This window comes from Lactuca virosa, chromosome 5, assembly GCF_052849685.1.
Source record: "Lactuca virosa cultivar CGN04683 chromosome 5, Lactuca_virosa_CGN04683_v6, whole genome shotgun sequence".
NCBI lineage: Eukaryota > Viridiplantae > Streptophyta > Magnoliopsida > Asterales > Asteraceae > Lactuca > Lactuca virosa.
The window spans coordinates 93,908,207-93,922,523 of NC_136430.1; the positions used below are offsets into that span (position 1 = coordinate 93,908,207).

Here is a 14,317-nt window from a genome sequence, read left to right on the forward strand (position 1 = left end):
CTCAAAATAAAATGAAAACATTATTTAACAAAATATAATTTACATTGAAGAAGCTTATATAAGTAGCTGATCTATAATTCTCATATTTTCTATTACGAGTCAGTAATGAAGTTGAAGAAATGGTAGACAGAAGCTTTATTCACATCCTTGATGATATGGTTATTTCTCACAATGATAAAAGCTAGATCAATAGATGCTTTGATTAACGCAATATTTCCGTCTTTGCAGATTAATAGATCTAATTCATATTATATCATTTCGCGGATAATAAGAGTATCGATAAGATTAAAGATTTGATCGACCGAATCAGTGGAGAAGAGAGAATTTACTATAATTTTGATGAAACGAAATATGATAGAAATAAATTATATCCGATAGAATTCATAAACTCACTCACTGTTAGTGGTTTAACGTTTCACTACCTTCGATTAAAATTTGGATGTTCGGTAACACTATTATGAATTATTGACCCATAAAATGGATTGTGTAATGGCACCAGATTGATATCCAAAGGTTTTCAATATGATGTCATTGATGCGAAAATAGTTGTTGGTCAACATGATGGAAAGATGGTATTTTTGTTAAGGATTCAATAATGTTCATCTAAAGATGATTTCGTATTTCCTAGCATGACTCTTATAGATAAATTTTTAGATACAGTAAAGTATTTGCGCAAAATAACTAATTGCATCTAGAAACTAAATTCTGAAAAAAAAAAAAAAAAAAAAAAAAAAAAAAAAAAAAGACTATTCGCACCCGTCGCTTGGCGCAGGTAAACGGCTAGTATATATATATATATATATATATATATATATATATATATATATATATATATACTGGCCGTTTACCCGCACGAAGCGACGAATGTGAATAATTCTTTCAAAAATTAGTTTGTAGAGGTGATTACGTAGTTTCAAAATAAATTTAAACTCTATTGTCAACATTTGCGAATTGCAACAACTTTCATAGTTTTTTAGAAAATAATGTTATAGTTAAGTGTGCTATGAACGATATCATTTTTTCTAAATTTCAAAAAATAACAAAATAATTTTCGGTCCCATATTAAGCAACCTTTAAAACCGCATAAAAAAGGCTTTGGAGTTAAAACTTTTTTAGTATAACATAAAATAAGAAAATGAAAAATATCACATAGGTTTGCTAGCTTTTTATTGAAATGAGAAACGTCATAATATCAAAATACAATATTTTGATAAAATATCACAAAACAACCAAACATTGTTGTATGCTCAACGCTGAAAATAATTAATAACTATTTTTACAACAAATTCATAATTTATGAACGTTCTTTTTTTACGGCTTAATATTATATAACTAATAGAAGAAAGAAGTTGTGAGAAGGGATAGATACATAACATAGGCACTACAAGTAAGGTAAATACATGTGAAAACAAAGAAACACTAAGCGACAAGGTGAATACTAACAAATGGAAGATAAAAGATTTAATTTGCGGGGGCATAACGAACATATAAGTGGTAGTGTACTTCTGCAAAGCTACCAAAGGACTAAGTTAGACTTGATCATTTCTTTTGGACTTGGAGAAAGCCAACTTGTTTACTTGATTCCAAAAGCAACCGATCCATCAAGTCCCATGTTGAGAAGACCAAACATGTGAGGCGAGGGTAAACTCGTCATCCAGTCGAAGAGATCCAATAGGCATGACTCATGAGTATAGAATTTCCATGTTAACCACATAATTATAGATTATACTTTACCACGCCCTATATGCAACAGAACCTTAAAATCATGAGCGATACCTATTCATCCAGTAACAGGGGCATTTTGGTCCAATTTTCTATAATTATATGCTAACAAATGATTATTCATATAACAAATCCTACTGACTTTTTACCTTGATCTATATACTCTATATTTAGAGAGTTCCTTTTGGAGCATGATTTGAGTTTTTTTTGTAAAAATCAATAGCTAGAGAAAAAATCCTAGTGCAAATTATAAAAATATATCAAATATAAGATACTTTCAAAATGAACCCGGTTATGATAACAATATGGAGTTATGACTCATGTAAGAATCATTGCTTTCTAAATATACATGATTTTGCAAAATCATTCTTAGACAATAAAGACTAACTAAAAAAAGACTTGGATATATGTTTATATTTATAACTCTTGTTCATTGTTACACCACCATCGCAACATCAACATGCTGCCTTTTTAATGTTCATTACTATTATACTTTTTCTAGTTTGACAACTTCCCTAACCAAATATTTTCAAACTATAGAAACTACTGATTAACACATACATACAAACTCAAAAGGAAGCCAAGAATACACACATCACCAAAAATAGACTTTTCAAAAAATGTTGCATTCTTCAGAATATTTTAAAGAAGATAAAATAACAGAAGAAAATACCTTCAAATCAAGTTGTTTTGAAAGCTATTTTTACATCAGGTATAGTAGCTAAATGATGGAACCTGCAATAAAAACAACAAAACTGTTCCCTAAAAACCGGGTAAAAAGAAACTAAATCCAAATACCATCGAGGGTTTTGGTAGTTTACCTAAACATCATTTAATAGGAAGTGAAATACCTTGAGCTTTGGTCAAGCTGCAAGCAAAAGAAAAATCACAGCCAAAACCAAACTCTAATTGTCAACATGAGAAAGGTTCTTGTATGAAAGACTACTACCAAAACCAAAAACAAAACAGAAAATAAATAACAAAATTTGAAGACAACTGCAAAATCTAAGATGAGAAAAATGTTTACAAATTATACCTTTAATCAAACTGAAAAACGTGGGGTTGGCTCTAGAAAATCACCACTGAAATCATTTATGTGTGTGAGAGTGGGAGAGAATAGCAATGATGGCAGAGGACGGCGCTAGAGTGGGTGTTGCTGGGCGGAGGTGGTTGACAATTGGAATGGAAAACCTTGACCTGCACCTGAGAAAAAAAATTAGCTTTCTTTTGGTTGTTTTTCGTTGGGAATTCGTAGAGACAGACACCATAGAGAAAACCGATTCTAGGGTGATTCGTGGTGATAGAGAACAGAAAAAACGATTAATAAAGCATACACTATAAAGAAAATATAAAACCTATATTACAGATGCTCTTTTTTAGTTAATATCACTTACACATTTAAGATGGAGACCTGAATACATTTGGGTTTGATATCTTAGACCATAGAGAGAATATCGAGAAAAAAAGGAGAGGAATTAGAATAGAAGGAAAACGTATACCTTAAATTTATTAGATAGGAAGACGGAAAGGGTGGGGAGAAGCAGAGTTTTCAGATTTGAGGTTCATTTATGAAGATATGGCGGAGGACGGTGGTGAATGGTGAGACGAAATCTTACTGTAGATGAACATATGTATGCGTTGCTTGGTATCAGATTGTGTGGAGTATGTAGGCTTTATAACATTTGTTGAAATTATATAGGTGATTTGTGGTTTCAACAAAAAAATAGCAAACAATATCCCGATTTCATCAAGAAATCGACGATTTCAGTGTATTTGGGGGAGAGAAAAAAAGGAAAACAGAAGAAAAGTATATACCTGAAGCGACATCTACTGTCGTCGGAGGTGTGGAGGGTAATGAAGGAGATGCGAAGGTGTGCGAGCTGGAGCTGCGAATGACAACCCAAAGCTGGTTTTTTTTTTTTAAAAGATGATGTGATCACTGGTGGTCAAGATCGACGGCTAGGGTTTCTGGAGAGACCCATGATAGATCAACGTGACGAGGGATTTAAGGGAACTTCTATTAGAATGTCTCTTCAAGTTTATATAAACCAAATGAACAGAAACTGCGACATACGAGGAAATGCCGAGATAAGTGAATGAACCAGGTCAAAACAACTGCTTCTCTAAGAGGGGAGATAAGAGTTCCTTGACTTTTTCAATACTCCAACAAATAATTTCAATGCATAAACTTGTTGTAAATAATGTTTTAAGTGTTGTACCTCTTAAAATTCAGCATTTGTGGGTAAACGCTTATTAAGGTATATATCTTTACTATCTTATAAAAGAAATCTAACTATTTCTATAAATAGATTCATTATAATAATATTATTTTTTTAAGACGTTCAAGTCTCAAAGCCTAAATTACAACCAATTATAAATAAAATAATAATAAATTTTAAGTCATCCAACCTTATAAGCGTAATGTACAATTACCTAATGCATATTTGGACCCAATCCCTTAATCCCGTGATCGAGTCTGTTTGACTCCTGAGATCTCGCCAAATATCCCCACATCCAACCTTTCCGTTTTCTTCATTCTCGGATCTCAATTTCAAAATCGAAAACCCTCTATCTCTCCAAATTCTCATCTTCAATCTAATAAACCCTAGCATCAACACACCACCACTGATCTTCCTCTCCCCAATTTCACACACACAATCTCCATGGGTCGCCACAATCCACCACCTCCTTCAACGTCTCCACAATCCACAATCACTGTCACGACCTTCATCTCTACCAATTGCTACTCTCCAAAAATCCTCACAAGCGCTAGCCACCACGACCATCAAAACCATTCACCACCACTATCCCATGTCAGCCTTTACCCTGTTTCTCTCTTCTTTGGATTCTTAGGTATGTGAGGCAGTGTTGGTGTGTCCGCCATAACCATCACCAACATCGCCACCATTCACCGTCAACCTAACCCCATTGGTGGATCTGGAATCGCCCTCCTTCTCTTCTCTCTCATTCGATCGCAGAGAAGATAAATCAAGAGAAATGGAGTTGGAGAGAGCATTTGTCGCCACCATCTCCAATCTGTTGTGAGTTGCTATTTCCTCCATTTTTCTCTCCTTTTCATTATTTCCTGAATCATGTTCGTCTCCAACAGATGCAAGTTAACCCCCCATTTTCCCTTTCCTTTTCATATGCAATCAATTTAAATATGAAATGTATTCTTAGTTGTTATGTAAAAGAAGTACCGGTGATTTTTATTATTAGCTTTATATTTTCACTTTTTATTAAATAACAGGAAACTTGAAGCATCTTATATGTCAAATGATATAGGGAGCCCTTGGTGGTGAATTTGAAATACTTCACTGTGAAAAAAAAGGTGTTAGCTTTAACAAGGATGGAACATGCTTCATATCAAATGAATTGGTAATAATCCTTTGCATATTGTATACTCCTGTTTTTTATAAAGTATATTGATCAAGTAGATATATTTTGTAGCCTAGGTTAGAATCATGTCTCTGTTTTTTTTATTTTTTTTTATTTGTGTGTGTGTGTGTGTGAAGATGCCATATAGACAGCATGCATTTTTTGAAATTATCTGTCAAATTCAGAAATTCGTTTGCCTCTTTAAGTTTAGCACAAGTTTTATGTTTATAATTCTGATATGTTTCATAATATTAAATCCCAACACTTTTATGCTCAATGACACTTCTATATTGCAGTGAAATAACACATGAAGGTCCACAGACTGCAAATCTTGATCATGTTTTCTTTAATAGAAAGAACATAATTATCGTAAGTATCATGTTAAGCTATAATTACATGCTTCTTGGTTTTGGTTCAGTCACAAACCAGCACAGAGCGTTTGTAAAAACCTTATCTACCCATTTGAGTAAGGAGGTATACAAGCTGATTTTTTTCCCTACTGTTCTTCAGGTCTACAAATGTAAATTAATATATCTTGATATATCTATCTGATCATACATGATTTTAGGCTAATTTAAAAATACCAAGTTAATCATATATTGCATAAGAGAATGGGACCATGTGATGAGAAATAATAACCTAATGGTGTTTCCATGATGCTTGAAGAATGTAGGTCATGATGTATGTGTTCAACATACTGCTTGATTAGGTTATGTTATATAATACATCATCTTCATTGCAACCCCCTCCCCTGAAAATCAGGAGACAACCCTCATAAAGTAATTCATGAATTAGATATATATTTTTTGATTTTTATGTTTAAACATTAGTATATTCAATTGCTTTCCATTTTAATATTATGTTTAAGCCATAATATCCTAACTGTCGCATCCCTCATAACTGAAATAAGTAAAATGTGTAAATGGTAGTATATGTTAACTGAGTATTTTGTTTAAGTTATTGAGTTGAGTTGAGTTTTAGTTTTTGTTTATTGATTATGACAGGGGGTTGTACTGGTGGTGAAAAAGTTAAGTGATAGAGAGCAGCAATGAGATGGAGGAAAGGGGAATGGTTTTTTCATTCATTCGATCATTATTCTCTCCAATCGTTTTGATCCCATATCCAACCTCAAAATTAAGCAAAACAAACGACTTTTTGCTTCTTCGGAAACATACTTGATAAGTTATAAATTGAACCCAAAAAAAACCTTGCAACTTCTTGCTAATAAATGAAAGTAAGTTGTTATCTTTTGCATTTAATTTATGTTAAATGCAAGAAAATAACAACTAACTTACAAATTACAATTCCCTGATGAGAAATAAATTGAAAGTACAGACTGTGTAGTCAAAAGGGTATTGGGAAGGGATATTTGCTCATTTCCTAACATCCCATCTCATATATGGCAAGTATAACATTGTTCTTTTTCCCTTTAGTCTTGAAAATGCATTAATGTGAAATCAATACTTGAATATTTATCTGACGTCACTTTTTTGTCTAAATTTCAAATGAACAAAGTTAGCATGATTGTCGTTAGAGATTCAACAAAATAGATGTTGCAACCACTGCTAATCAATCACAAAGTTATTTTGGTTGCTTGCCACATATTTTTATTAATGATTTCTAACAGAGGCTTAAAGATTTATAGAGTTTTATAGTAAGCAATTATTATTGTAAGTCTCATAGTTTTTAGAAAGTATAGCAATTCAAAACTTTATTTTATTTTAGTATTGTTAAAAATTTCATTTTACTATATGTGAATTTTAATATGTATATCTGGCTTTTTTTAGTGGTATGACATCGAAACTTATTACATTACTATTTTGTTGTTAAGTTTTGCAATTGATTGTTTAACTGGAATATTATAATACTTTATTGTTATTTAAATAATATTTTTAAAAAGTTGAACTTTTTGCATTTGTTTGTGAATAATAACAATGAACTTATTTTCACTATGCACAAAATAGCAATGTACTTTCATTTAACCCTATAAAAAGCAATAAATCATTTGATATAGGGTTAAATGCCTAAAAAATTGTCATAACAAAAGTAGGCATCTGTATGAATAAATAACTAAAATTACATTGTTATTTTTTAGCTTTTAAACCTCTAAAAAGTATCCTACTTCCATTTAAAACAACTTTAAATGCCAAAAAATAGTTGTAATAAATGTAGACTACCGTAAAAGAATTGCTATTTTTACATTAACCCTCTAAAAAGCAACACACTTCCATTGAAATTAATCATTGTCCACCGAAAAGAATTAACTGCGGAAACAAATTATTTGTCATCCGCTGCTTTGCGCGGGTAGACAGCTAGTGTGTGTATATATATATATATATATATATATATATATATATATATATATATATATATATATATATTAAAATTAAGTCCTTGATGACTCACCATGTTTGCCAATACCACATTATTTATCATAAAAATTCAAATAGTTTCATTACATATCGACACGAGACACCCCCCCCTAAGTCGATTTATCACGTCTATATATTTGGCTATCATATATTTCTATCCACTCACATATATGTGTAATCCGTTGGTGTATGTTGCGACAAAAGGTCCCTCACAATTGATATTGTTGCTTCAACGATACATTAGTGTATCATAGTTTTTAGAGTTCGTCCACCCTGCTTGAACCTTCATAGTTTTTAGAGTTCATCCACCGTGCTCTGCTCGAACCTTCCTTGCCCTTGCCTCTGCGACGTACCATGGTCCCGACAAAAAATAAACCAATATATTGGTGATTTTAGTTCATGTATCATTTAAATGTAATTTGAATTTATATTAGTTTTAAAGATAATCAACTCTATGATCAAACAAGCATGGTGGTATTCAAATGGACCACACTCCCTTGTGGGTTTGTTTTAGACTTAGTGAGTGAAATGAGGTAAGATCCTCTGTCGTATGTCTTACCGCAGTGAACACTACCCCCCTTCTTATTCGGTTTGGGGTGTGCAGTTTGGGGGTGCGGCCTCTCGAGCGAAGTCAAAAAACAATTCCCTTAAACCCTTCACAAAATTTTAGAGGTAGAATGCATTGTAAAAACATGTGCAAATTAGCATGTTAATGTAAAAAATATGATTTTAACTCACTTGAAATCTATCTAATTTATAAACAATCTAATGCAAAAAAGATGTAATGTCAAAATGTTGTGGTGTATGGAACACAAAAAGCAGACCTTAGGCCATCGGTATAAGACAGGAAATCACACGTGAATGATGATGTGACACCTCTATCCACGCGTGAACACCGCTCCAATGGGGAGTGGGTGTGTTGTGGCATGAATCTGGTTACGGGAGAAGTCGAGGAAGCTGATTGGTAAATGCTCCCTTTGACCGTTCTTTCTTTATGAAAGTTAGAGAATGTAAAAAAAATACATTTTTTTATTTGAAGAGTGCATCAATTGTTTTAAATAAGGAGTTATAGGGTAAAAATAAAATAATAATAATAATAATAATAAAAGAAGAAGAGGAGTTGGGATGTGTAGGGAGGAAGAAGACAACAAAATAAAAGACTTGATAGCTTTGGTCCTGAAGTCTTCATTAATTACACCTCCCACCTTAAATCAAATTTCTTATACTTAAATGATTTACGAAAATTACATATCATACCCTTGACTTAGAATATTATTGAATTTTAAAATTATGTATTGATTTAATTTAATGTACCTTTTTATTATTAAAATATTTATTTATGTTTAATTAGTGTGTTTTTATTTAATATAATGTAAAAAATAAATAAATATAAATAAATAAATAATATGAAGTGGTAACCATTTCCATTTAATAATAGGCTTGTATATTGTAATGAACATATATTGGAGTGCTACATGGCAATATTTTTCTATTGGGTTGTTGGTAACCATACCCTTACCCTTAGCCTTATATGCATGGCAATACTTTTCTATTGGGTTGTTGGTAACAATACCCTTAGCCTTATATGCAAATTTGCTAACAGTACAAATCTGAAAGTAATTTTTTATTGACTCCACCTCTATTGTAGAGATTGATAGCATCTATATATTCTATTATTTTTATTTTGGAAAAAAAAAACAATCAAATCCCTCTCTTTTTTCTCTCGCTACCCCGCTAGCAAGTCATCTTTAGCGAGACATATTAGCGCATTTGATGGGAGTTGTAGAGGCGAGCTCCTAGCGAAGGTCACTCCCTCCAGCATTATCTAATTCATTATTATAATTACAAAAGTTTTGAAACATACAAGTTTAAGAAACCTAATCAAACAAATTTAAGAAACTCCTTATATACGATTCTAGTTCTTTCTTTCTATCTGAGTTTTTTTTTTTCGTCCATATTTACCACTTCAACTTATTAAATTGTATATATTCAGTCATAATGACTGGCTACTCCAGATTAGCCGGTAAAAATTACTTAATATGATAATATATTTATCACTTTATACATATTTAGTCCTTAATATTTTTGTAGACATTTAGTCCTTAATATCTTTTTTATTGAAAAACAAGTCTTTTTTGTTTTTGTACTTATTCAGTACTCATAAATGATTTTTTTAGATTTTTATCACAACATCTTACGTGAGACAATCATTAATAAGATGTTTGAGACTTTTAATGTTTATGGTCATCACGACCTCGACTACTTAGTTACTTAGGTCATTATTTTTAAACGTCATAACTTCTTCATACGATAAAAACGATCTTTATATCCATGCACTCGTATTTTTCTCTACTACAACATTTGTTTAGATTACTCCTGTTAAAACATAATATATTTTTACTTACGAACTTTATATCCATTCTTTTTTATGAATGGATGTATGAATGTTTTTTTATAAAATTATAAGTAAAAATATATTACATTTTAACGAGAGTAATCTTAACGAAAGTTGTATTAGACTCAAAAAACAAACACGTGGATATAAAGATCGTTAAAATCTGATATCTCATGAAGAGTTATGACGTTCAAAACATAAGACCTAAGTCAAACCACAAGACATACGCAACCAAACAGTCGAGATCGCGATGGACATAAGTATTAACAATATAAAGAAATCATTCATAAATACTGAATTAGTACAAAAACTAAAAAAAAAAACTTATTTTAAAACAAAAAAAATATTAATGACTAAATGTATACAAAAATATTAAAGACTAAATATGTACAAAATAAAAAATATAGCTAACCTGAATTAACCGTTAATAGGGACCTTACTGTTTAATAAGTGAAAGGAATAAATGTGAACGAAAAAAAATTTATATTACCTTTTTAAGTCATTATCCATAATTTTATTTGCAACAACCCTAATCGTATTTTACTCTATATTTACCCTTTTAAGTCATTATCCATAATTTTATTTGCAACAACCCTAATCATATTTTTTTTCCATATGCACGACAACCGGTTTCGCCCTACCATAGGCTCATCAGGGAAGCGGCAATAGCTCCCGACCAGGCTTCTGATGCTTTTTTTAAAACGCAATTATATAAGATTGAATAAAACTTTCCACAAAAAATTATTAAAGGTGTAATTGATTTGTTTAACAAACATATAATAGAAGATTTTAATAGACTTTTTTCTTTCAAGACAATTTTTGTGTCCATTAATTTTTTTTAGAGAAGTTGTATATTAACAATAAAAAGTACTTTCATATCATCTACCGTCATGTCCTCTCTTTTGTTCATTTTGTAATCAACAAAACCTAAATTAAACAAACGACGATGAAAAACATAAAAGATTTTTACCATTGGCAAAATCACTTTCACCAACCATCATCACTTTTCCACAATTTAAATTGATTAATATTATAAAAGAAACTATATTTTGACATTTCTTCTATGCAATTAAACATCAAATTTTTTTACCTAAAAAAACTATTATTCTTTTAAGTCGGCCTCACGCAAGTTAGAACTCGCAAATCGACCGGTAATTTTCGGTTTTAGTCTAAAATGTTTTAACTTTTCATCAAAAAAAACCTCGTAATTTAATTTTTCTGAACAAAAAACAATTAAAAATTAACAAATTTTCAAAATAAAAAAGCTTTTTTCCCTAAAGATTGTCTGAAAAGCAGAACTTTACCCCGTAGAGCTGCTAAAAAAACTGAAGAAAGAAAATACAGTCCTTTTATGCAAAAATTAAAGTTAAAATTTTAGTTTAAAAAAACACCCAAAAATATATTTTTTCAAATGAAAACAATATTAATTCAAAATATAATTGGTTAAGGCGTTTGAAAATAGATGTCTCCCAAACACCGAATTTTGTTCATGTGCACCGAATTTGTTTAAATTTCAAAGAAATACTGTACGTTGCCCGTTTCACATATTTATTGTTCAGCAATTTTTCTTGCACTTTTTTATAATTACTACACTAGGGTCGATTTTCTGCAACTTGATAATCATCATGAAGTACCACATATTAATTGGAAAATAAACAGAAACTTTAAATTGGAGTTCAAAATTTGACAAAAGCTCAACAACAATCCACAAGCAAGAACTATACAAATTCATAAACAGAGATCTACAAGCAAGAACTATACAAATTCATAAACAGAGATGTGTACCTATACGATTACCATATGAAGTCATCACCCTCACTCCCAACCCTTCAAGTGCACAAGCTGCATATCACTAATTCATAAAAGAAACAATCGCTAATACATAATCAGATCAAAACATCAACTATTTATTTATTTATCTTCTCCATTCAATTCTTCCTCTCTTTCCATCATGATATATGCGTACAAAGATAACTAACCAACATAAACTCTCCATTACTCGATATATATTACAGGGAGAAAAAAAAAAACAAATAATTACGTTCCAACTATATGCTAGTTACAACTTGTTAAATGATTATTCAACCAGTCAACTATTAACTCACTTGATTGTCAACAAAACTGAACAATTCAAAACATTGAAGCAAAAAAAGGGTAACAGCAGCATAATAAACTATTCAATGATTAAAGATAAATTTCGAGGATTTGATAGTGAAATTGTCGTGTGACAATTGAATAGTAATAATGGCAGAATTACTGACGCTTAGGAGCCTTTAGGGGTTTCGGCCAACAGTTACGTAAAATTGCATAAAGTATCGCGAAAAAAATTAATTCGAAGGGAGAAACGGATTGTTTGTACCTTAATACAGTCTCGATATTGATCTCCAGCGTTTGATGTTGTATTGATTGTGTTATGAGTGCTCTCAGTCTGCTTAATTTTGGGACAAAATTAGCACCACGCTTTACGTTTTTAGATCTTTGGTAAGAGCAAGAGAGAGAGATAGCAAAGAAGATGAGAAGAGAACGCAGGCGCACAAGGAAGGAAGGAGAGCCGGGCAACCCCGTACCATCTCCTTCCACCAAAACAAAAACAATCATTTCATTAACACTTTTGACCTGCCATGCAAGCGCACCTGACATGGCAAAGGCCGGACTCACAACATAATGAAATCAACACGCAACACCACCAGTGGATCTTACAAATCAATCTCTAGCCTCTGACCTCTTCCACCAGATACATCTCGCCAAATCTCGAATACATCTACATGATTTGTGTATCATCGCATGGAAGTCGAACAACAACTATTGATTCCGATCGATTACAGCTTTAATATATATCTAATTTTCCGAAGATCGGAGATCTGATATACGAGATTTAGGGAGCTAAAGAACAGAATAGACGATCGTCCTTTATTGAAATTCATCATCGGTAGAGCACGTATCTTCTCTTCAAATCAAACCTGCCGAAGAAACAACACAATTTCTGATTACATCAACCGGAAATTGCTTACATAAAATAATCTATGTATCTAAGAAATCCAAACGTATAAACAGCAACAAATCGACTAAATCGTCTTATTAAACAAAATAATCGATCAAACAACAGGTGTGGTATAGATAACGAACCTCATCCTTCTGAAACGGCGGATCGGAATCTTAATCTTCGGTAACTGCAACAACCGGTGGCGATCGACTGATCGGAACATATCAAATCCATAACCAAAACGTAGATCGAAGAACGATCTACAGGATTACAACGATATAATCGGATGAAACGGCTAACAGAAACCAAGATCTAAGAAAAAACGTGAAAACTTCGTCCTTGATAAAGGCGAGATAGAAGTACACGGAACGAATAGAAGATGATAGGGGATATTTATTGACCCTTTTGGTTGATCCAACGGCTGTGGTGAAATTAACGATGGTGATTTGAACGGTCAGATTTTAGCTTGATTTGATAAAGGCTGGACAGATAATTATCAGCTTGCAAACGTGGTTGGTTGTTGTTATCTCATATCTGGCCCAAGTATTTTGACTATTACGCCCGTCGATATTATTTCATTTTTTATGGTTTGATATTTTTAATTAAATGGATAATAACATTTATAGCCTATAGGTATAGCTAATGAATTGTATTCTTTTAGGCTATTGGTCTATTATATTTTTATTTTCTACCTTAATTTTTATTTTCTACCTTACCTCAACTTCATATCATTTCCATTGTTTTCTTAAGTAAAATTTATGAAAGAAACAAAAAGGAAGAAAAAGAGATAGAAAAGATAAATAAATTACAAATCCTTCCACAACGAAAGGACGCGTGTCTTCAATAATGTCTTCAATAATTTTTTTGTTCATCATTGCTTGCGTCATTTCCTCCCGCCACAAAAGGACATATAGTTTTTTGTGAATAATGTTTGCTTGTGTCATGGCTGACGTATTTATGTTAATCTTCCATGAATAGTGTTTCTTCCATGTAGGGATGTTTTTTATTCTTGTTTAAACTGTTGTTGTTGTTGTTTCATGATGGCTTTCATTCTCTCGTCATTGTGTCTGCTATATGACTGTTGGCGCTTTTTATATATCTGAGATATGGATGAAATTAGTGTAATTGTAATTGTCAACGAATCAATCGCCCACGGCAATAATTTGTTGGGAAAAATAGGGTTTGTGGTGGAGATTTGGATACCGACTTGGATCGTGATATCACTTTCCGAACTGATATTTCTACCGTATGTCTGGGTTACAAGAAATTCAGCCTAGGATAATCCAAGTGGACACTTACGATTCTAGGCACAGAAATCGTAAGCCAATATGCTAGAGGATTCTGTGAAAGTATGATGAAAAACGAGAGCTTAAGATCGTCCCCTCCTCTGAAGAGGAAGAATTGTTTATATATTAAACGAGATTAGGGTTTCATTAGGGTTGGGTCGTCATTAGTTGCTTTGGAAGC

At 31.9% G+C, this 14,317-nt stretch overlaps 1 long non-coding RNA gene across 1 annotated transcript; it reads right to left on the reverse strand.

Moving 5' to 3' along the window:
• Positions 1-12,033: 12,033 nt before the first annotated feature.
• Positions 12,034-13,215, reverse strand: LOC145114388 (uncharacterized). The gene is made up of 2 exons (XR_013710977.1): positions 12,994-13,215; positions 12,034-12,827 (listed from the first exon to the last, which is right to left on the reverse strand). It is a non-coding gene; the product is annotated as an uncharacterized LOC145114388 (long non-coding RNA).
• Between the last annotated feature and the right edge of the window lie 1,102 nt (positions 13,216-14,317).